The 25388-nt window shown below is 44.4% G+C and overlaps 1 protein-coding gene across 3 annotated transcripts in view; it reads left to right on the plus strand.

Moving 5' to 3' along the window:
• Positions 1-426: 426 nt before the first annotated feature.
• CYFIP1 (cytoplasmic FMR1 interacting protein 1) overlaps positions 427-25388 on the plus strand; it is a 210402-nt gene continuing 185440 nt past the window's right edge. For 2 of the 3 annotated variants that reach the window (XM_073614610.1, XM_073614609.1), the window contains exon 1: positions 428-688. The gene's annotated coding sequence lies outside the window, so the exon portion shown is untranslated. Of the gene's footprint in view, positions 689-25388 lie in introns of all 3 variants that reach the window. The other variant, XM_073614611.1, reaches the window with a different exon arrangement.

The raw sequence follows: 25388 nt of genomic DNA on the forward strand, positions 1-25388 counted from the left end.
AAGTTGTGCCCATACACAGGGTGAAGCTGTGCCCATACAGGAAGAAGTTGTGCCCATACACAGGGTGAAGTTGTGCCCATACACAGGGTGAAGTTGTGCCCATACATAGGGTGAAGCTGTGCCCACACAGGGTGAAATTGTACCCACACAGGGTGAAGTTGTGCCCATACACAGGGTGAAGTTGTGCCCATACACAGGGTGAAGTTGTGCCCATACACGGGGTGAAGTTGTGCCCACATAGGGTGAAGCTATGCCCACACAGGGTGAAACTGTGCCCATACACAGGGTGAAACTGTGCCCATACACACCGTGAAGAAGTGCCCACACAGGGTGAAGTTGTGTCCAAAAGCAGTCTCCACAGCTAGAAGCTGCACAGCCAGCGTTATGTTGTCCCACGGCTGATGGGCGTGGTGTATATAGCCGTGATGTGGAGGCGGGGTCACGGTTGGAGCAGTGCCCGCCCCCTGCTCTGTGGCCTGGGAGGAAGGGTGTTTCCTGGTCGCCTGTAGGAAGTTTCGGCCTCGTAGCTTACTGTGAGGTGAAGGTGGAGAAGGGACCCCGGAGCCCCACGTCCGGTGAAGGCGGCCTCGCAGAGAAGTCCTCCATGTGAGCAGTGCAGTATCTGGCGGTGACCATAGCGGGAGAGCCGTGGAGTGAGTGCTGGGCCGGAGAAGTTGTGAAGTGAAAGGTGAGGAAGTGAAATCAGTGCTCGGCAATCCGTCCAGTACATGGAGGAGGGCGCCCCCCCCCCCATAGACCTGTCTGTGAGGTGACATGTCTGTTCCTCGGAGTAGGTGTGGGGTGTGAAGTCCCTACTGTTACCTGGGTGAGGAGTAGATGTGGGGTGTGAAGTCCCAACTATTACCTGGGTGAGGAGTAGATGTGGGGTGTGAAGTCCCAACTATTACCTGGGTGAGGAGTAGATGTGGGGTGTGAAGTCCCAACTATTACCTGGGTGAGGAGTAGATGTGGGGTGTGAAGTCCCAACTATTACCTGGGTGAGGAGTAGATGTGGGGTGTGAAGTCCCAACTATTACCTGGGTGAGGAGTAGATGTGGGGTGTGAAGTCCCAACTATTACCTGGGTGAGGAGTAGATGTGGGGTTTGAAGTCCCAACTATTACCTGGGTGAGGAGTAGATGTGGGGTGTGAAGTCCCAACTATTACCTGGGTGAGGAGTAGATGTGGGGTGTGAAGTCCCAACTATTACCTGGGTGAGGAGTAGATGTGGGGTTTGAAGTCCCAACTATTACCTGGGTGAGGAGTAGATGTGGGGTTTGAAGTCCCAACTATTACCTGGGTGAGGAGTAGATGTGGGGTGTGAAGTCCCAACTATTACCTGGGTGAGGAGTAGATGTGGGGTGTGAAGTCCCAACTATTACCTGGGTGAGGAGTAGATGTGGGGTGTGAAGTCCCAACTATTACCTGGGTGAGGAGTAGATGTGGGGTTTGAAGTCCCAACTATTACCTGGGTGAGGAGTAGATGTGGGGTTTGAAGTCCCAACTATTACCTGGGTGAGGAGTAGATGTGGGGTTTGAAGTCCCAACTATTACCTGGGTGAGGAGTAGATGTGGGGTGTGAAGTCCCAACTATTACCTGGGTGAGGAGTAGATGTGGGGTGTGAAGTCCCAACTATTACCTGGGTGAGGAGTAGATGTGGGGTGTGGAGTCCCAACTATTACTTGGGTGAGGAGTAGATGTGGGGTGTGGAGTCCCAACTATTACCTGGGTGAGGAGTAGATGTGGGGTGTGGAGTCCCAACTATTACTTGGGTGAGGAGTAGATGTGGGGTGTGAAGTCCCAACTATTACCTGGGTGAGGAGTAGATGTGGGGTGTGGAGTCCCAACTATTACTTGGGTGAGGAGTAGATGTGGGGTGTGAAGTCCCATCTATTACCTGGGTGAGGAGTAGATGTGGGGTTTGAAGTCCCAACTATTACCTGGGTGAGGAGTAGATGTGGGGTTTGAAGTCCCAACTATTACCTGGGTGAGGAGTAGATGTGGGGTGTGAAGTCCCAACTATTACCTGGGTGAGGAGTAGATGTGGGGTGTGGAGTCCCAGCTATTACCTGGTTGAGGTGACAGATCACCATCATCTGTATACATTGTACTCTGTGGGAAGTCCCCCATTCTATGCCCCAGGGGCCCATTCACACCAGGTACAGGGGGTTTGCGTTGGGCACATATTCCAACCTAGCCCACCGATTTACACCACCGCCATATGGGAACTGTGCGCTGACAGTCTGCCTGACCGTCACTACCATTAGAACTTTATGTAATGTCACAGTGTGACATTTCAATAAAGCTCATTAAAAAAAAAAGTGAACAGTTTTGGCACTTTGGCGTTACCTGCACTGCAGCGCACATCAGCCACTGCATTGTGATGTAACAGCTGGTGTGAATGGACCCGAATGTTCCAGATGAGCTTCTGTACAGCTCACTATACACATTCCAATCTGACCTCACAACTTCTGTACTATCAGCCGTAAGATGCCTACACACATTAGATTGGGCAATCCCCTTTATGTCTGCCAATATGTATGTTGTAGAAGGGCCTGCCTTACTGGACAGATGAGGTAGGTCCTTGAATTTACATAGTTTTGGTGCATATAAAGTTGATTGTATGGAAATTGGGATGAGCTCTGGTGTCTTTTATATATTAGTCTGAACCAACCTGAGCTACCCCACCAAGAAATTGTCACTGCAGACAGCCAGACATAAGCGTCATTCCCCACATGTACACACACCTTTATATACATGTAGCTGCGCATAGCAGGGAATGCCTCTGCTGCTTCTGATTGGCTGTCTGCAATGACAGCTTCTTGGCGGGATAGCCCAGGCAGGTCCAGACTCCTGTCCAAACACTCCTGAGCTCGTCCCTAATCCGAACATGTGTGGTGAGCCTTAGATCTACCAAAATCATGTACTATGAGGACCTACCTGAACTAGCCAAACAGTCTGGATGCAATCAGCCAGACCCCTGCACTACATTGTTGTTGATAAACCATAGGTACAAATGATCGTCTTTTTTTGCATGCTGGTCTCATATTGAAAATAAAAAGGTTATGGAAATTCTCATATGACAGAATACAACTTGAAAGTGTTGTACTGCATTGTAATGTATTCTGTAGTTTTTGAGCATGCATGGTCTTGCTCTTTAGAATTTTTTTTTATTTTTTTGGCCGAATACTGATTAAACAAAAATTGTACAATCTGTTATCCTACATGAAAAAATGTTGTGTTTGTCCCTTCAGATAATTTTGGATGAATTGCCATGATCAGCTTCTGAAAGCTGTGTAGAAACGTTCAGATTATCGTACAATCTCTTCAAAGGCAGTGTCTTTCTTCGAATTTCCTGATCGTGTGTACTAGGCTTTAGATCTACCAACACTATTCTGTAGTGCAAGAGAGGTCCTCATATCGCATAGCTTTGGTACATCTAAAGTTGATTGTACAGCCAGATTGTATAGTGCGAGGGTCTGCCAGATTGAGTATAGATAGGTCCTCCTATTATTATATAGCTTTGGTAGATTGAAGGTTGGTTGTACAGAGATTGCACAGTCAGATTGTGACATGTAGAGTGAACCTAAAAGTCACCACACACACTTTACAATCCGACTGTACAATCTCTTGTAGGTCTACTAACCAGTATGTAGTACAATGGCATGTCTGATTGCCTATGGATTGATTGTATAGTTTAGGTGGGTCCCCATATCGCATAGTTCTGGTAGATCTAAAGCTGGCCATACATGGTTGAGTTTTTTGTATGTGGATGGGGGGAGTCTTTCCCAGCTGTCAGAATACACAGATCAGTGCTGCAGCCACCAGCTGTCTATTGAAAGATCGACCTCTGTTTAGCTACAGTGGCCACATATGGACAGAAATGCGTCAAGTCCCTGCTGAACCGGCTGAATTTCAATCTATCTGTGGCCACCTTTTTAGGTTGATTGTACGGTCGGATTCCAACGTGTTTGGGGTGCCTAAAAGAGATTGTCCAGTCAGATTGTAATAAGTCTGGCATGCTTATGGAGTGTCATTAAGCTATTCTGTAGTTGAAGTTGAAGCTACCTGTTTAGAAGATGAATGTACACATCACAATCCTATCTGGAAATGCTATCTGTTTGGATTGGTAAAATAATTCAGTGTGTTCATAAGTATGAAGTTATGCAGTTAGGTTAATAAGGTAATGTATAGGCAAAGCCCCTTAGTTTAGTTTTGAATAGAGTAGGGAGGGGGGCGCAAACCCTCCTAGTTTATATTGTTTTTTGGCTTCTGATCGGAAGAGATTTCCCTTCACTTCCTCTCTGAGATGCAGCAGGAAGTAAGAGGAAATCTTTCCAAAGTGAGGGGAGACCCCCTGTAGACTGTGTTCTCATTGAAAGATTTAGGGCTTGTTTACACAAGCAAACAAGCTGGAAGCACAATTTACTTGTTTTGTTTATTAGGACAAGTTACATTTTATTCTATTGACTGAATCATGTTATAAAATACACACAGTACTTTTTACAGCAACCCAGTGATGTGAGCTGACTTCATATAAAACAAGATAAATTGCCCAATGCAAATAATGTGGACGGGCAGGCTCCTGTCCTGGTGACAACCATAAAGCTTTGGATTTCTCTTCACTTCATGTCTTGGTGACAGTCGTAATGCTGGCCATGGATTGGTAGAATTTTGAATGAAAGTTTTTAGGAGAATTTTCCAAGAAATTTCATTTGTTTTTTCAATTATTAGTGAGTCAAATCGGCATTTGTTTTTGACCTCAGTGACGAGAAAATTTGAGGAAGCAGGATTGAACATATTACTGGAACAAGAAATTTCTAACAGTGTATGTTTTCGTTTGGTAAAGTCTATTCGTTCCAAATTAAAATGTTAACAGCAAACAAAATCTTTCTGAAAGGCATTCAAATGTTCGGAGAATTTTTCAAAGCCCTTTCCAAAGAATTTTCATTTGAAATTCTATACATCATAGCAATATAAACTTGATGGGGGCTCCAATCCTCCTCTGTTCAAAAAAGTGTCTATACATGCACTTTACCTTGTTAAAGTGAAAGTAACCCCATCGATTTAACATTTTCAAAAAAAACAGTTATATTCCCGGCATGCCAGAAATGCTGTCACATTGGTTGCTGTAGAACCATCCAATAGTTGGACTCATAACTGATCAAATGTGCAGCATTATGGCACTTGAAGATTAAACAGAGAACAAGATGGCAGTTTTGTTGGCTAAAAAAGATAGGAGGGTTTACTTACACTTTAAAGCGGAGTTCCAGCCTGTATTAAAACAATAAAAAATAAAGCCAGCAGCTACAAATACTGTAGCTGCTGACTTTAAATATAAAGACACTTACCTGTCCAGGGAGTCTGCGATGTTGGCACCCGAAGCCGATCCGGCATCCTTACTAAGAGAAACAGAAAACAAAGCCTTGTGGCTTCACAGCTTGTGTCATGCTGCGCTTTCTGAATGGACCTTTGCGTTTCCCAGAAGGCAGAGGGGGGGGAAGGAGGAGGGGCCGTAGATGACAGGTCGCCACAGCGACCTTATACGGAAGTAGGATTGGCTACCTGTGTTTGACAGGTATCTGCTCCTCCGCCGAAAGGTGCCAAATGTGGCACTGGAAAGGGGGAGAAAGCAGATCTTCCACTTTTGGGTGAAACTCCACTCCACCAAATCCAAACTTTTAGAGTTGTCACCAGACGAAAAAAATAAATTCTATTGGGAACATCTGTCAGGGATTTTAACCTCTCCCTACTTAACTTTTTTTTTTTTTTGGACGATAAATACACGCCAAAGTTAACCACCTTCCACAATTTGTACCCTCTCTCTGTTTTTCCTCCCTTGTAAACATTTTATATATAATTTCTGTTTTCTTTGGGTAAATACCTATTTTTTTGTTGGTGAACCCTTGTACCCCTTTCTTATTCCTTGCCTAGGCAACCTAGCTCCCAGCAGCTTCCTGGGATGTTCACGTTGACATCCCAGGAGGCTTCAAGACAATTGACATCATTCTACAAATGCAAGGATGCAAGTGCAGTTTTGCGTCATTTGGGGTCTGGCAGTGACAGCCAGCTCCAGAATCCAAGATGGCAGTGGTGTGATGGAACCCCGGACACACTGACTGGGTATCTCCGCCAAGAAGCTGCTTCCCAAGCTCTGGAACATGAAAATCTGAATCTGGCTATAGTTACCCCAAGTACTAGGCAACACCAGTTTTGGAGTAAACCAGAAATAGAACTGTTTATTTGAACAAGAATACAGGCTTTTGTACACCCCAGGAGGACATCCCCCCCCCCCCCCTAATAAACCCATTATGGCCGGGGCCCCAGACAGGTGGCTTGCTGATAACATCGGCATCTATGAGTCCCAAGCTAGCAGAGACCATCATGGCCTTTTTAATAATGTCCTTTTTCATTACATAACAGAAAAGCTTCCTAAATGTCAGGGCCCATAGCTGGTAGGCAAGAGGCCAGCATTAAGTCCCCTCCAAAAGCCTCTGTCCCAGATGAGTCTCTCACAGGCAGCATGGAAGAAAAGAAATGTTGTGAAAGTTTTGTTGGGAGGACACCGGGCTACGTGGGAAGCCGGTCTCGCAATTAACAGAGATCTGTGCGTGAATAAACTACAAGTCCTGTATGCCACTATGGAAGACAGTCCTCAATGGACTACGTGTGTGCTAATTGGCGCACTCATAGTCCATTAACACTTTCTGCAGTGTAATAACTGAAAGCACGTACAGAGAACATTGCACTCATGTGCTACTGGTTGTGTGTGCAATACTTTGCAGACTCCTGTGTCAACAAAATAAAGGCACATTTTGAACCATGAAAACATGCATTTGGTGTGTGTTTGTGTGTGTTTGGTTGTTTTAAGGTGAACTTAGCTTTTAGAACTACATTAGAATGGAACTACACTGTACATTTTTTTTTTTTTTTTTAAATATACCTGTGGCAGTGAATACTACTTATCAATCATTATTAACCCCATGCTGACCAGCGATATATGTCGGCGCAATGGCACGGCTGGGCAAATGGGCGTGCAGGTACGTCCCCTTTAAATCGCGGCATAGTGGATACGCCCGCCACATACTCCGTGGGTCCCGCGGACTCGATGTCCAACGGGGGGGCCCGCGATTGTGTCACGGAGCCGCAGAACAAGGCATTTCCCTGTACTGCCTAGCAACATGACAGAGATCTACTGCTCCCTGTCATCGGGAGCAGTGATCTGTCATGTTCTAGTGAGACAATCCCCCCTACAGTTAGAATCACTACCTAGGACCCACTTAACACCTTGATCGGCTCCTAGTGTTTAACCCCTTCCCTGCCAGTGTCATTTACACAGTAATCAGTGCATTTTTATAGCACTGATCGCAGTATAAATGGCACTGGTCCCAAAATAGTGTCATAAGTGTCCGATGTGTCCGCCATAATGTCGCAGTCACAATAAAAATCGCAGATCGCCGCCATTACTAATAAAAAAAAATAAAATAAATAAATAATATATGACTGCAGCAGATCCGACACCTACATTTAAAGAAACACAAAAGAAATTTCTCTACAAAAACACATTTGCGCCGGTGACACAAACTTTACAGGTTTTTTTTTTTTTTAAAGGCTAATTCTACCTTTCTAACATAGTTTCATGTTACACCCATTTTTAATGTATAATATGAAATATGGTGCCATTTCATAGCCGCCAACTCTCCTTTTTTGGGCAAGTGTAGTATGTCCAATATCTTCAACTAGTTAAAACTATCAGTGGCTGTGGCTGAGTGAAATGACTGCTCTTGTAGGATGATGCTATTTTTACGTTTTTTTTTTTTGTTTTTTTTTTCTTATCTCTTTTTAATAAATTTTATCAAGTTACATTTCAATATAAAAAGGCAAGTAACACAGACTGCACAAAACAGTTTTCTTCCTCACAATAAATTTAATACCCCTCATGCCCCCCAGGCCCCCTCTCACTCAAGCTACTTGGATGATTTGTACCCTTATCGACTTTCTCCCTATTCTCGACTGGTCATCAGCTCAACATATCTCCACATCTTCTTAAACTCCTGCCAGCAGTTCCATTTATCCATTAGCCCTTCGCTTACATCAGGCTCACTATATCTCAGACCCTCCATTTTGTGTGTCCCTTCTACAACTTTGACCCAATCCCGTAATGTGGGGCTTTCTACTTCCTGTCATTTCTTTGGTATAAGGCTTTTCGCCGCATTCAACAGATGGGGTATTATTGATTCCCTATATTGTTTCACAAAGCCCTCTGTACCATGAATTAAAACTGTCCATTGATCTTCTACCACTGCTTTACCTGTAATTTCCAAGATCAACTGTAGTATTTCTTTCCAGTATTTATTCATTTTGGTACAATTCCACCACAAATGAGCCATCGTTCCAGTAACCTTACAACCTCTCCAACACTCATGTGATTTCTCCAAGTGATATTTACTTAGTTTGTCAGAGGTGGCGTACCACCTAGTCAAACATTTATAATTCATTTCAACCTTTCTAATATCTATAGCAGAACTATGTGTTAAATTCAAAATTCGCAATCTTGTGTTTATACTCAAGTGACCCTAATTCTATACCCCATTTCGTTAAGAATGGCGGTACCTCCAGTTTGTCAATAACCAAAAGCATCCTGTAGATCCGAAAAATATCCTTTTTTGCATTTTTATCTATACATAATCGCTCAAATGGCGTTATTAGTTCTTCGATAGTTCTAATTGGTTGAGGCAACTTTTTTCACAAAGTGCTTTAACTGGAGATATCGCCATTCATTAATCGACATTAGGTTCATGTTTTGTTGCAGCTCAAACAACGTGCTTATTTTCCCAATTTAGTTATCTCCCTTAGTTGTGCATTATCTCTTTTTATCCAATTCCCTCCTATTGTCCTTTTCCCTGGTGCAAAAAAATCATGGTCTTTCAAACAAATCAGAGGTGAATTATATTTCCATTTACTTTGTTTATGTATCAGTTCCCATATATTGAGTGCATTACGTGTAATCTTGTGCATTTTGGCTCCCAATACCCTGTATTGAGGGGGATTCCATATTAAACTATTTAATCATGCTTCACATAAATTATTTTCTATTTTAACCCACTGTTTTTCTCTCTGGCCCATTCCACCACTCGTGATAGTACCATTGCGTGGTAATATTTTTTAATAACAGGTACTATTTTTTTACGTTTTTAACACTCAACTTTAAGCCCCCCTCATTGCTCACCTCTCCCACTGAAGCCCTGAAAGGCTTATTTTACAGAAACACTCCTGTGGGATCCCATGGTGGCCAGGGCAATTGATTGTGTGATCTCAACTGGAGGAACAACTCCTTCTTCTGCATTATAATCCCCCTCACCCTTCAGCATAGATAATGAGAGAGATATTTTTTTTTTTTAGTCCACGTCAGCTGCGTCATTTACGCTGCGCCCCCTCTCTTTTTCGCATCATTGTGGCTTAGAGAACATTGTAATCTCTTTAATACAAAAACTTTTAATAGGTTTTCCCTTTCCCTTTTATCCACTGAAGGTGCCAATATTTACTTATCTATTTTTCTCCCCCCCCCCCCACGAGAACAACAAAAAAGAAAAGAGAAAAAAAAAAAAGAGAAAAAAAATCCCCCCCCCCAGTCCTCAAGCATCCATAATTGTCACGTATCTTTCTGTGTTCCTATACTCATGCCATCTTGCCCACGTCCTAGTATATTTATCTCATCGGCCTTCCATCAAGTGTCTTGCTTCTTCCATTCCTCTAACCCATTCTACCCTTGTTATCCATTCCTTCATCCTTGGGTTTTCTACATCCTTCCAATGACGCGGGATCAGTGCTTTAGCCACGTTCAAAAGGAATGGGGTTACTGACTTGGTGTATTGGGAAATCTCTCTTTCCGTGTCATGGAACAGGCACGCCCAAGGATTTTTATTAACCTGCTCCCCTGTTATCTGTTGTATTTCACCCAAGACTTCTCCCCAATATTTCTGGATTTTAGGACACTCCCACTAAAGGTGGGCAAGAGTGCCAACTTTTCCACATCCTCTCCAACAAGTTAGAGGAGTCTCAGCATCGTATTCATGCACCTTCTGAGCATGGATAATGAGATAGATGTCTGGACTGAGGAAACTTGCATTACTACAACAATATGTCATTGTGGAATATGCCTCTTATTCTGAAAATTCTGTCATCCTGATTCAGTAACTTCAGTACTAGTCACAGATCTAAAAGTATGCAGATTATGAGTTCTGCCTTTCTTGTCTACATACTGCTTCCAAGCCAATGACTCTAAAGACATCCAGTCAACTATTGTTTTTAGGAGGAGGTCAGAAGTGACAGACTCTGCATTTCTCTCAGTACAGCTTAAAGCGGAGTTCTGCTTAAAAAAAAAAAAAAAAAAAAAAAAAAAAAAAATTAAAAGTCAGCAGCTACAAATACTGCAGCTGCTGACTTTTAATAATTGGACACTTACCTGTCCCAGGGTCCAGCGATGCGGGGGAACGAAGCCTCGCTCGTCTTCCCCTCCTCTCTGCGGCGCCGGCATTGTAATTATGGGCGCCTGGCTGTGGCTTCACAGCCAGGCACCCACTGCGCATGCGCAAGCCACGCCGTGACTGGCTGGGCGATCATCTGGGACCTGTGATGTGTCCCAGATGATTGCCGAGAGGGAGGGGGAGGGGGAGAGATGATCTCCCTTCCGGTGCCTCGGGAGGAAGTGGGAGCTGGGACCCTCTAAAAAGAGGGTATCCGCCCCCCCCCAAAAAAAAAAAAAATGAAATGCCAAGTGTGGCATGTCAGGGGATCACCTCCCTTAAGGCGGAAGTTCCATTTTTGGGTGGTACTCCGCTTTAAAGAATTCTTACTTTTTTTTTTTTTTTTTTTTTTATATTATTGAATTCCTGATGGGACCAAGCACATGTAGTACTTTTGTCACATCTTCCTAGGTGTCATGTAACACTTGCTGCCATGTTGGACATGGACACCCTCTCCCTTCTAAAGACTGCCCACCCAACACCCCAGCTAGCATGAAGATGACTACTTTGGTAGTGAGCGCCTTACTCCAGCTTCCAGCAATTTACAGAGGCAAGGACTGGCAAGAGGAATGTGGAGGGGAGGATAGGCTCACTTATCTCGCCTCCCTCTGCATCTAAATGAAACTGAATTTAAAGGTACATTTAAAAAAAAAAAAATAACACTACTAATAACAATACTTGCCTGCTTTGTGCAATGGGTTTGCACAGAGCAGCTCTTCTCTTCTGGGGTTCCCCTTGCTATGGGGGCTCTTGTGCAGGCTCGATCTTGGGCCACGCTCTGTGTGTTAATTGATAAACAGTGCAGCCCGGACCCACCCCTAGCTCTATCCTCAGGCTCTGATTTGACAGCAGCGGGAGCCAATGGCTCCCGCTGCTGCCTCCAAGTCTAGTGAGGGGAGAGAGGCACTTTCCCTTTTTTTTTTTTTTTTTCCTCAGCTTTTTGGCCTGAGTATAGATCTATGTTTGTTCCAAGCATGTTTGAAGCCATTTACGGTTTGTTGACTGGCTCACTACCTCTGCTGGGAGTTTATTCCAGGCATCAACTACCCTTTCAGTAAAATACTTTCTAAGATAAGTATTAAACTTTCCTACAGTTAGTTTGAGGTCATGCCCCCATGTTCTTGATTTTGACTTCGTATTGAAAAAACTGTCGTCCTGAACCTTATTCACCTACTTGATGTATTTTAAAGGTTTCAGTCGTGTCTCCCCTTTACCTTCTTTCCTGCAGACTGTACATATTAAGTTCCTGAAGTCATTCTCGATATGTTTTATTGCCCAAACCCTTCACCATTTTTGTTACCCATCTAGTTCGGGCACAGCGCTGGATCGAGGTTGGGCTCAGGTCGAGGTTCAGATTAGGGGGGCTAGGGGGCGGAGGAGCTGAACCCAACAGGTTTTTTACCTTAGGCCCAGGTTTACATTGATGCAATTTCAATCCCGCAGCAGTGTGAACCTAGGCTTATGCAGAGAATGCATTAAGGTAAAAAACCTTCAGCCTTTACAACCACTTTAAATAGCTACTTCAAAGGTGAAGTTACAAGGGCTTGGAAGTTTTTACAAAGCTCTATACACAGGTGCTCTGACTTAACCACTTGAGCCCCGGACCATTATGCTGCCTAAGGACCAGAGGTCTTTTTCCAATTTGGCACTGCGTCGCTTTAACTGCTAATTGCGCGGTCATGCAATGCTGTACCCAAACGAAATTTGCGTCCTTTTCTTCCCACAAATAGAGCTTTCTTTTGATGGTATTTGATCACCTCTGCAGTTTTTATTTTTTGCACTATAAACGGAAAAAGACCGAAAATTTTGAAAAAAAAATGATATTTTCTACTTTTTGTTATAAAAAAAATCCAATAAACTCAATTTTAGTCATACATTTAGGCCAAAATGTATTCGGCCACATGTCTTTGGTAAAAAAAAATGTCAATAAGCGTATATTTATTGGTTTGCGCAAAAGTTTTATAGCGTCTACAAACTAGGGTACATTTTCTGGAATTTACACAGCTTTTAGTTTATGACTGCCTATGTCATTTCTTGAAATGCTAAAATGGCAGGACAGTACAAAACCCCCCCAAATGACCCCATTTTGGAAAGTAGACACCCTAAGGAAATTGCTGAGATGCATGTTGAACCCATTGAATATTTATTTTTTTTGTCCCAAGTGATTGAATAATGACAAAAAAAAAAAAAATATTTACAAAAAGTTGTCACTAAATGATATATTGCTCACACATGCCATGGGCCTATGTGGAATTGCACCCCAAAATACATTCAGCTGCTTCTCCTGAGTATGGGGATACCACATGTGTGGGACTTTTTGGGAGCTTAGCCGCGTACGGGACCCCAAAAACCAATCACCGCCTTCAGGATTTCTAAGGGTGTAAATTTTTTATTTCACTCTTCACTGCCTATCACCGTTTCGGAGGCCATGGAATGCCCAGGTGGCACAAAACCCCCCCCCAAATGACCCCATTTTGGAAAGTAGACACCCCAAGATATTTGCTGAGAGGCATGGTGAGTATTTTGCAGCTCTCATTTGTTTTTGAAAATGAAGAAAGACAAGAAAAAAATTTTTTTTTTCTTTTTTCAATTTTCAAAACTTTGTGACAAAAAGTGAGGTCTGCAAAATACTCACTATACCTCTCAGCAAATAGCTTTGGGTGTCTACTTTCCAAAATGGGGTCATTTGGGGGGGTTTTGTGCCACCTGGGCATTCCATGGCCTCCGAAACTGTGATAGGCAGTGAAGAGTGAAATCAAAAATTCACGCCCTTAGCCTGAAGGCGGTGCTTGGTTTTCGGGGTCCCGTACGCGGCTAGGCTCCCAAAAAGTCTCACACATGTGGTATCCCCGTACTCAGGAGAAGCGGCAGAATGTATTTTGGGGTGTAATTTCACATATTCCCATGGCATGTTTGAGCAATATATCATTTAGTGACAACTCTGTGCAAAAAAAAAAAAAAAAAAATTTGTCTCTTTCCCGCAACTTGTGTCGCAATATAAAATATTCCATGGACTCGACATGCCTCTCAGCAAATAGCTTGGGGTGTCTACTTTCCAAAATGGGGTCATTTGGGGGGGGTTTTGAACTGTCCTGGCATTTTATGCACAACATTTAGAAGCTTATGTCACACATAACCCACTCTTCTAACCACTTGAAGACAAAGCCCTTTCTGACACTCATTGTTTACATGAAAAAGTTTTTTTTTTTTTGCAAAAAAATTACTTTGAACCCCCAAACATTATATATTTTTTTAAAGCAAATGCCCTACAGATTAAAATGGTGGGTGTTTCATTTTTTTTTTTTTTTTCACACAGTATTTGCGCAGCGATTTTTCAAACGCATTTTTTGGGGAAAAAACACACTTTTTTAAATTTTAATGCACTAAAACACACTATATTGCCCAAATGTTTGATGACATAAAAAAGATGATCTTAGGCCGAGTACATGGATACCAAACATGACATGCTTTAAAATTGCGCACAAACGCGCAGTGGCAACAAAATAAATACATTTTTAAAAGCCTTTACAGGTTACCACTTTAGATTTACAGAGGAGGTCTACTGCAAAAATTACTGCCCTCGATCTGACCTTCGCGGCGATACCTCACATGCATGGTGCAATTGCTGTTTACGTTTGACGACAGACCGCTGCTTGCGTTCGCCTTAGCGCGAGAGCAGGGGGCGACAGGGGTGCTTTTTTTTTTTTTTTTTTTTTTAATCATTTTTATTGTTATCTCGGGGAATGTAAATATCCCCTATGATAGCAATAGGTAGTGACCGGTACTCTTTTTTGAAAAAATTGGGGTCTATTAGACCCTAGATCTCTCCTCTGCCCTCAAAGCATCTGACGACACCAAGATCGGTGTGATAAAATGCTTCCCCAATTTCCCAATGGCGCTATTTACATCCGGCGAAATCTAAGTCATAAAATGCTCGTAGCTTCCGGTTTCTTAGGCCATAGAGATGTTTGGAGCCACTCTGGTCTCTGATCAGCTCTATGGTCAGCTGGCTGAATCACCGGCTGCATTCTCAGGTTCCCTGTTGAGACAGGAGAGCCAGAGAAAAACACGGAAGACGGTGGGGGGGGGGGGCATTCCCTCCCACTGCTTGTAAAAGCAGTCTAGAGGCTAATTAGCCGCTAGGATTGCTTTTACATGAAAGCCGACCGCTGGCTGAAAAGAATGATACCAAGATGATACCTAAACCTGCAGGCATCATTCTGGTATAACCATTCAAAGTTGTGAATGGCGTACCTGAAGACAAAAAAATGGTTAACAATAAAGCACAGTAAACGGTAAAGTATAAAAAATTGCATACCTGAAAAGCAAACATGATAAAACATAACAATAAAACATTGCAGAATAGAATACAGTAAAAAAGAGCAGAACAATAGAGAGAGAGAACAATGAAACGACAACTATTTTTTTTTATTTTATATATTTTTTTTTTTTTTACACTTTTTTTGTAACTAACTTTTATAACGGTAACCGGTTCCAGGTTCGGGTCTCTCAAAATGCGATGGCATCTTGGGAGACCCTGTGAAAGTGTGCCTAGTCTGTGGAATGCTGTACCCTACGCTAATACTCAACTAATGAATGGTAGCGTTCAAAACATTCACCAATGCAAAGACCAGGATTGTCAGGACAGGAGGGACAATAATAGCGGGTGTCACGCCTATATCCGCGCTTGCTGCAGACACAACATCTTTTTTGGGGGGCGTTGGGTAGGGGTACTCGGGAGGACATAAAGAAAATGCCTCTCATGCAGCCGACTGCATTTGGTTGGGGATGTGAATGGGGGAAGTATGGGCGCTGCAGAAGCGGTGGGTTCCCAATTAGGATTGGCGAATGCAGCAGGAAGGGCACTATGGGCACGACGGGCCTGTGTTTGTCTTCTTGGTGGCAGCGGGACACTACTTGTGCTTGCCACCTCACCAGCTTGAACTGCACTTATGGGACTCGCCACGTCACCAAGTGTTACTGCAGTGCTGGTTTGACTACGACCGGGGTGTACTAGGCTGCTGGCGCTTGCCAGTTCAATAAAAAGCTACAAAAAAAACTGTTAGCGATCGCAAGGATCAGGCCTGACTCTGCGAACGCTGCAGTTATGCGTTAAGTGTTTTGTAAGTGACAGTGATCGATCGATACTGCACTTGGGTGGGCTGGGCCGGGCGGAGGGGCAAAATGCAGGTGCTAGCAGGTATCTGGGCTGATCCCGCTAACACTGCATTTTTGGGAACCCTAAACTGCTGGGGACGCTAGTATAGATCTGATCGGATCAGATATTGATCCGTTCAGATACTATACCACTAAGGGAGGCGTATGCTGCGTGCGTGGGTGTTAGCGGTACTGGCGCTAATCTGACGCTGCTTGGGGCTGGTGCTTGCCAGTTCACCAAAATACTACCAAAAAAACTGTTAGCGATCGCAGGGATCAGGCCTTACTCTGCGAACGCTGCAGTTATGTGTTTAGTGTTTTGTAAGTGACAGTGATCGATCGATACTGCACTTGGGTGGGCTGGGCGGAGGGGCAAAACGCAGATGCTAGCAGGTATCTGGGCTGATCCCGCTAACACTGCGTTTTTGGGAACCCTAAACTGCTGGGGACGCTAGTATAGATCTGATCGGATCAGATATTGATCCGTTCAGATACTATACCACTAAGGGAGGCGTATGCCGCGTACGTGGGTGTTAGCGGTACTGGCGCTAATCTGACGCTGCCTGGGGCGACGCATATCACCGCCAGGCGATCGGGGGGCTAAACCTTTATTCGGTAATAAACGGCGGGTGCCCTGACACTATAAAAAATAAACAAACTAACCAGCCTCACCCGTAACAGTTATACGGTGATCAGTGGTGAAAGGGTTAACTAGGGGGCCATCAAAGGGATAAAACATTTATTCGGTAGTATATGGGGGTCCCTGACGCTATAAAACGCTGACGGCGAACCTAAATATTTAGGTCCCTAACTAGCGTCACCAGCGACACTAATACAGCGATCAGAAAAATGATCGCTTAGCGACACTGGTGACAGGGGGTGATCAAGGGGTTAAAACTTTATTAGGGGGGGTTAGGGGGGTATCCTAGACCTACACAGGGGGCTAATACTCACTGTCCCAACACTGTAACTGTCACAAACTGACACCATGCAGTAATCAGAAAAAAAAAAAAAAAAAAAACTGCTGGTGTCAGTTTGTGATTGGGGGGGGATCGCGGGGCGATCGGGGGGGGGGGATCGGGGTGTTTTGTGTGCCTGGCATGTTCTACTGTGTTGTGTAGTGTTGTGCACTCACATACCTGTCTTCTCTCCTCGGGCCGGAACGGAAATTACCGAGCCGAGGAGAGATGACATCATTTCCTTTGCTGCTGTTTAGCATACAGCAGCAAAGGAATGATTCGATTGGCCGGCGGCGATCGCGAGGGGGGGGCCACGAACGGATGGCCTCCCCCTCATCTCCGATCGCCGTGGGACAAAAGATGACCGCCTCGGGCACCGGGGGGGGGGTCCGATCGGACCCCCCACCCGCGGAAGGCAAATCACGTATATGTACGTGATTTTGCCTGTCCGTGCCACCTTGCCGACGTACATCGGCGTGAGGCGGTCGTCAAGTGGTTAAAGTGATTGTAAAGTCTTATTTAAAAAAAACAAACATGTTATACTTGCCTCCTCTGTGCAGTTGGTTTTGCACAGAGCAGCCTAGATCCTCCTTTTCTCGGGTCCCTCTTTGCTGCTCCTGGCCCCTCCCTTCTATCGAGTGCCCCCACAGCCAGCAGCTCTCTATGGGGGCACCCGAGCCGAATCAGAGCTCCGGGTATCCATTCAGACACCGAGCCCTGACCCGGCCCGCCCCCCCCTCTCCCTCCTGATTGGCTGACTGACTTTGCCGCGGGAGGCAATGGTGCCGCTGCTGTGTCTCAGCCAATCAGGAGCAGTGTCCCGGATGGCTTAGACACTTGTGGACATCGCTGGAGAGAGAAGGGGCTCAGGTAAGTAGTTCAGGGTTGCTGGTGGGGGGGGGGTGGTACATGTGACAGACTCACCCGGGACAGAGACTATTGGAGGGGACTGAACGCAAGCCTCTTGCCCAACGATTATGGGCCCTGGCATTTGGGGGAATGGTGCTCTCTGTGAGCTGTATGCCTGGGGACCCTGGGGTTGGTGTTACTTTGGATTCAGCTCCATGTCCCCCCAAACACACAGACTCTGGGAACCCTTTATATGCCATATTAGAATGGTGACTGATTCATACCGTTGGGACTCCTACTGTTAAATGCTAATGTCATCAATTCCAGCTGTCTGTTGTCTGCTATAATGTTTTTTATTGTAAATAAGTCTAGTGTGGCTCTAAGGCCTCTTTCACACTAACGATCCGTATGTCCGTTTTTCATCCTTCCGTTATCGGATGAAAAACGGACATACATGAATCTCTATGGAGCGTTGGATGTCAGCGGTGACATGTCCGCTGACATCCGACCCGCTCCGATCCGAAAAGTGTAACGGAGGAAAAACCTACTTTTCCATCCGTGATCGGATCGGGTGGCGACGGACACTACGGTCCGTCATCATCCGATCCCCCCCATAAGGGAGAGCGGCGCTCTGACAGGTCCGTCGCTGCACAGTGTGCAGCGATGCACCTGTCATCTTCCTGCTCAGCGGGGATCGGAGGAGTGATCCCCGCTGAGCAAGCGGATATTCATGGGGCGGATCATCACTGATCCGCCCCGTGAGAAAGAGCCCTAAGAGTCTTTTCACCCATTGTTGTTTGTGTTAATTAACTCTGTTACTGTGTGAAGCTCGGTGACCACAAGTCTGGGCAAAAGGTCATGTCTCAGTCACCTAGGCTGTATAAAGGATTAGATAATTAGCTCATGTTAATTAGGTTACAGTTGTCTTGTTAGAGGAGGTTCCAACGGCATATAAAGTCTTGTAATTTTGATTCTAAAAAAAAAAAGTCCATGTTAGCAGTGAAGCAAGTGTCGCCTTGTTTTGTGCTTGGAAGCGTTTGGAATATCTGATATCTGTATCCAGACTACAAGGAAGTGGTATACTGACGGAAGCACTCAAGCGGAATGTGGGACGTTCCGTGACAGTACACATAAGGTTTTTTATCTTAATTTTATAGAATGCATTCAAATTTATCCTTCTGCCTTTACAACCCCTTTTAAGCATGTTACAGCTTTGTCTTTAAGCTGGCCATACAGTTTTTTCATTCAGCCAGTGGGCTGATTCCTTCGTCCACTCAGAACACACTGATCATGGGCTGCAGCTGTTAAACGATGGGAAATTTTCCAACATGGTCGTGCAACAAAAGTTGATTAAAGGAACACTAAAGGTAAATTTTTTTTTTTTTTTTAAATAGCAAACATGTTATACTTGCCTCCACTGTGCAGCTCATTTTGCACAGAGTGGCCCCGAACCTGGTCTTCTGGGGTCCCTCGGCGGCTGTTTCAGCTCCTCCTCTAATCACCTTCATGCGAGCTTCCTCGCATGGTGGTGAGTTCTTGCGGGTGCGCTCCCGTGATACAGCCGGCGGCCATAGCCGCTCACTGTATCACTCGGCCCTGCCCCCCGGCGCGCCGCGTCATTGGATGTGATTGACAGCAGCGCGAGCCAATGGCTGCGCTGCTTTCAATCCATCCACTCCATCCACTCTAGCCAATCAGCGGTCAGGCTGATCAACGAAGAGGATGTCGGAGGCGAGCGCGGGACTTTCGAGGGCTCAGGTAAGTAAAATTGGGGGGCTGGGGGCGGCGGTATTGTCAGATGTTTTTTCACCTTAATGCATAGAATGCATTAAGGTGAAAAAATGTTTACCTTTACAACCCCTTTAAGTCAGCCCTTGGCTTATGTCTTGGATCTTCTGGCACTAATTCCAAAATCAATCCCTATGCAATTGGGAATGTTGTGTGTTGCAGCCCACTTTTATATTCTGACTCCTGTTATTGCATTCTCCATTATATAAAATAAATACTGACTCAAACGGGGAGAACAAAAACTCCTCACCGTGCTCTCAGCAGTTGTGACTCAGGAACTTTATTGTAAAGATCTGGTCAATAGAGTCGCAGAAGGATATTTTAAAAAGTCAGGTGGTTTTGGTCAGCAATTGCAATAAATAATGTATACATATAATAGAGGTGTGTGTGTGTGTGTGTGTGTGTGTGTGTGTGTGTGTGTGTATATATATATATATATATATATATATATATATATATATATATATATATATATATATATATATATATATATATATATATATATATATATATATATATTTTTGTAAATATTTTATTATATCTTTTCAAGTGACAACACTGAAGAAATGACACTTTGTTACAATGTAAAGTATAACAGTGTAAATTTGCTGTCCCCTCAAAATAACTCAACACACAGCCATTAATGTTTAAACCTCTGGCAACAAAAGTGAGTACACCCCTAACTAGGGGTGCAACGGATCAAAAAAACTCACGGTTCGGATCGTTCCTCGGATCAGGAGTCACGGTTCGGATCATTTTCGGATCAACAAAAAAAATCTCCTCCACTGTAATAATATATTGGCAGGGTATTCTCAGAGTATTGTCAGGGCATTGCAGAGTATTGGCACTGCTGCCATCTGATCTCTCCCCTCCACTGTACAGATCAGTGCACAGAGGGGAGAGAGGAACCGGCGTCATGGCATGATCATGATCATGATCATTTGACGGAGCGGTCACGTGGTAAACGGCCGCCGGGTGTACCAAGATGGCCGCCGCTCCGGAGCTAGGCCGAAGCCGCGGCCTTTCCTAAGGCCGAGGTGTGCCAATCCGAACAGGTTGAACCGTTCGGATCACGGATCGGTGACAATCCGTTGCACCCCTACCTGAAAATGTCCAAATTGGGCACAAACTGTCAATATTTTGTGTGGCCACCATTATTTTCCATTGCTGCCTTAACCCTCTTGAGCATGGAGTTCACCAAAGCTTCACAGGTTGCCACTGGAGTTCTCTTCTACTCCTCCATGACGACATCACGGAGCTGGTGAATGCTGGAGACCTTGCGCTCCTCCACCTTTGAGGATGCCCCACAGATGCTTAAAGCGGAATTCCACCCAAAAATGGAACTTCCGCTTTAAGTGCAGGTGACCCCCTGACATGCCACATTTGGCATGTCATTTTTTTTTGGGGGGGGGGTGGATACCCTCTTTTTAGAGGGATCTAGCTCCCACTTCTAGTGGCGCTTTAAGCAAGTTCATCTCTCCCCCCCTCCCTCTCCGCAATCATCTGGGACACGTCACAGGTCCCAGATGATTGCCTGGCCAGTCACAGTGTGCAGCGCGGCTCGCGCATGCGCAGTGCGCGCCCGGCTGTGAAGCCACAGCCGGGCGCCCACAGTGACCATACCAGTGCCGCAGAGAGGAGGGGGAGACGAGCGGGGCTTCGTTCCCCCTCATCGCTGTCCAATTAATGAAAGCCAGCAGCTACATTTTTTTGTAGCTACTGACTTTTATATGGGTGGAACTCCGCTTTAATAGGGTTTAAGTCTGGAGACATGCTTGGCCAGTCCATCATCTTTACCCTCAGCTTCTTTACCAAGGCATTGGTCATCTTGGAGGTGTGTTTGGGGTCGTTATGTTGGAATACTGCCCTGCGGCCCAGTCTCCGAAGGGAGGGAATCGTGCTCAGCTTCAGTATGTCACAGTATGTGTTGGCATTCATGGTTCCCTCAATGAACTGTAGCTCTCCAGTTTCGGCAGCACTAATGCAGCCCCAGACCATGACACTCCCACCACCATGCTTGACTGTAGACAAGACACACTTGTCTTTGTACTCCTCACCTGGTTGCCGCCACACACGTTTGACACCATCTGAACCAAATAAGTTTATCTTGGTCTCATCCGACCACAGGACATGGTTCCAGTAATCCATCCTTAGTCTGCTTGTCTTCAGCAAACTGTTTGTGGGCTTTCTTGTGCATCATCTTTAGAAGAGGCTTCCTTCTGGGATGACAGCCATGTAGACCAATTTGATGCAGTGTGCGGCGTATGGTCTGAGCACTGACAGGCTGACCCCCCCAGCGCCTTCAACCTCTGCAGCAATGCTGGCAGCACTCAAACGTCTATTTCCCAAAGACATCCTCTGGATATGACGCTGAGCACGTGCACTCAACCTCTTTGGTCGACCATGGTGGGGCCTGTTCTGAGTGGAACCTGTCCTGTTAAACTGCTGTATGGTCTTGGCCACAGTGCTGCAGCTCAGTTTCAGGGTCTTGGCAATCTTCTTATAGCCTAGGCCATCTTTTTGTAAAGCAACAATTCTTTTTTTCAGATCCTCTGAGAGTTCTTTGCCATGAGGGGCCATGTTGAACTTCCAGTGACCAATATTGGAGAGTGAGAGCGATAACGCCACATTTAACACACATGCTCCCCATTCACACCTGAGAACTTGTAACACTAACGAGTCACATGACACTGGGGAGGGAAAATGGCTAATTGGGCCCAATTTGGACATTTTCACTTAGGGGTGTACTCACTTTTGTTGCCAGCCGTTTAGACATTAATGGCTGTGTGTTGAGTTATTTTGAGGGGAAAGCACATTACATTACACTGTTATACAAGCTGTACACTCACTACTTTACATTGTAGCAAAGTGTCATTTCTTCAGTGTTGTCACAAGAAAATATATAATAAAATATTTACAAAAATGTCAGGGGTGTACTAACTTTTGTAAGATTATGTGTGTGTGTGTGTGTGTATATATATATATATATATATATATATATATATATATATATATATATATATATATATATATATATATGTATATGTATGTGTGTGTGTGTGTGTGTATGTATGTATGTGTATATATATATATTATATCTGACCCTATGATTTGGATGTAAAACTTTGCTTACACTTTACATTCTGCTCACCACAATAACTATAGTGTTTGTTAATAGTAATGTTGCTTTTTCTGTTCTTGCAGCGTGCAACATTTGTTCCTCCTTTTTGACCGAACTGTAGTCATTTCAGGGTTGCTTTGTCAACATTATTGGTGAGGAATGCGAAACATTCACTTCTCTCTTTAGCAATCATTGGGGGAAGTATGAACAGACGGGAAGACAGCCTATTCACGTTTTAGCTTCATAAATGTCGGGTTCTCACTAGAAGATGTATTGGCACTAAAGTATATGTGGATACTTCATTAAAGGAGAACTATACTCTTTACCAGGTTTACACAGTGAAGTGCTGGCCCTATCCCCTCTTTCCTTATACTTTAACGCTGAACTGCCTTTAAATATAAAAGATGAACTCGTTGGGTTTAACCTTGCAGTGTGTCCCCCTCTTCATTGCTGAGGTTAAATACTTTGTTTTGCCTAGGGGATGGTGAATAAGGTTATGTACTTGCCTTATTCCTCATCCTTTGCAGGCTTTCCCTCATGCTGTGGGCCTGGTCTTCTGAAGCCCCTTCCCTTCGCTGTCTGACCAGTTGCAGCTCTTTCGTCACCCCATACAATGCTGGACCATCAATGCTGAGGACTTTCCCTCAAGAAATGCGAGACCGTGAAGGAGAGTGCCAGGTGCCGGGGAGAATGAAATAAGGTACGTATATCACCTTACCGTTCCCTAGGCGAAACCAGCAGAGTTAGTCTGCATGTTAAACATACAATTTTAATAGATCTGTGTGTTCAATAACTTTAGGTTTTAAATACAAAAGGTATTAGTACCTGAATTTGACCTATCAGTTTGTAACGGTCCCTTGTACAACAAAGCTCAGACTAGGAAAGGGGAAAGCAGCATAAAGGGCCAGTCAGCTACGATGCACTATTTATGTGCTAAGAAGGAGCATGCTGATTGCAGGAGAAACAGAGTGACAAAGATGAGCTCATCAGTCTGCTGCTTCTCCTTCATTGTCCAGTCACAAGCTGGGGAAGAGATGAGACCTAGTTCTAATTAACTACAGCAGAGAAGGATCTGGTCTCTTTCCTTGCCAGTGCTGCACTGTGTACACCTCTGAATTAGATGAACAGAAATACAAATCCTTTTGCAGGTATTACAGCTCCTGTATATGTATTTTATCGTGCATTTAGCTGCTTGCCTGGAGTTCAGTTTTGAGAGATGTTGTTTTGGGTCCATGTCGGTGTAGGCCATGTTCTTTTTAAACTCGTAATAGGAATTTACGAAGACTGGAGCAGACAGAATCTGGAGCAGCTGAGCATGGTAACCAGACCGCACCTAGCTTTCATGTTCAAAGCTTACCTCACCAGGCAGTAGTTAATAGGTGATTGATTACTATGCACAGCTGCTTTAGTTTCTGTGTACTGCATTGTGCCTGTATCTGCACTGTAACTGCAGACCAGGATTGAGAACAATGAATATTTCTGCTCCTCCACATAACTATTTTAAGTGTTCTTATTGGCCGGTGCTATAAATGATGATGCATAGGCCTCTATAAAGCAGTTCTCATTTGTGGATCTTTGTAGTGAAGGTTTGTCATGATTTGCTAAATTATGAAGTGAACACAAATATTCAATAACGCACAGGGAATGGCAAAAAAAAGCTTTTTTCGGTCATGATTGGATAATTGGTAAATTGAGTCCCCTTAACAACATATATTATGTGAAGAGGCACAGATAAAGCTGGTCATTTAAAGGGTTTAAGGTAAATTCTTTATTTTTTTTTTTTTTTATAATAACAAACACATCTATACTTGCCTACTCTGTGCAATAAAATCACACAGAGCGGGCGGGAAACTCCTCTTTTCAGGTCCCCTGCCGGTGCTTTGGGCCCCTTGTCTCCGTCCAGTGCCCCCGTGGGAAGCCGCTTCCCATGGGGGTACTCGGGCGTGCTTGCACCCGAGTCCCTCTGCTGTGTCCATTGACACAGACAGATCTGGGTATTCCTACTGTGTATAAAAAAGACTCCTCCATATTAACTTTATGTAATAAATAGCAGATTGTAAACAGCCCATATATTTATTTGGGTCTTTTTCTAATGTAGGGGTTAACCTTGCTGCATGTGTAAGCGTAGAGTAAAGCTATTGCTGTCTCTCTCTTCAGTCCAGTTCTAGTTTTTCACCATTGTTCATTTTATAATAGGTAAAATGTGGATTGTCAGCAAACCCTTCAGTGTGACACCACTGTAGTTTTGTTGCCGTACCGTAGAAGTTGCTTATACTTTCATCATAATAATGATACTGCATTGAAAACGTTCATGTAGATTTTAGAAGCCTTTTATTATAGTGTGGGATCTAGGATTTAAGAAGCTGGTAAAAGTATCTTGACTATATTATGAAAATGAAATAAACGTACTGATACAGTTGCTTTTCTTTGGACACTTTTTTTGTTATTTGTCTTGCATTGTACTATTATAGCCATGTGCCACACAGGTCGTGTGCAACAAAATATCACAAATCTATATCATTTGTGAATATTGTCTTGGTAAAATAGTGTACGATTTATAAATTTGGGCAGGATGTCACTTTTGCAAGCAAAAAGCACTCTCTCCACATCTGTCATGCAGAATGCTATTTTCGGATCCCATTCACACCTTTAAAGCGAAGTTCCACCCAAAAGTGGAAGCTCCGCTTCTGAGAGATTGCGGAGCGATCACTCGTTAGTTTGGCACCCCCCCCCCCCCCCCGCCAAGCCATTCAGAAAGCGCAGCGGGCTTCATGGATGCGCAGTAGGGAATTGGCGCTGAAGCTGAAGGACTTCACTGCCGGGTTCCCTTACTACGAATGGTGGTGACAGCACCCGAAAGCAGATGGAAACATTGGCTGGGGTGTCGACATTGCTGGATTCCAGGACAGTTAAGTGTACTAATATTAAAAGTTAGCTACAGTATGTGTAGCTGCTGACTTTTAATTTTTTTCTTGGGGGGATGGCGGA

This window comes from Aquarana catesbeiana, linkage group LG02 (genome assembly GCF_042186555.1).
Source record: "Aquarana catesbeiana isolate 2022-GZ linkage group LG02, ASM4218655v1, whole genome shotgun sequence".
NCBI classification, from domain to species: Eukaryota; Metazoa; Chordata; class Amphibia; order Anura; family Ranidae; genus Aquarana; species Aquarana catesbeiana.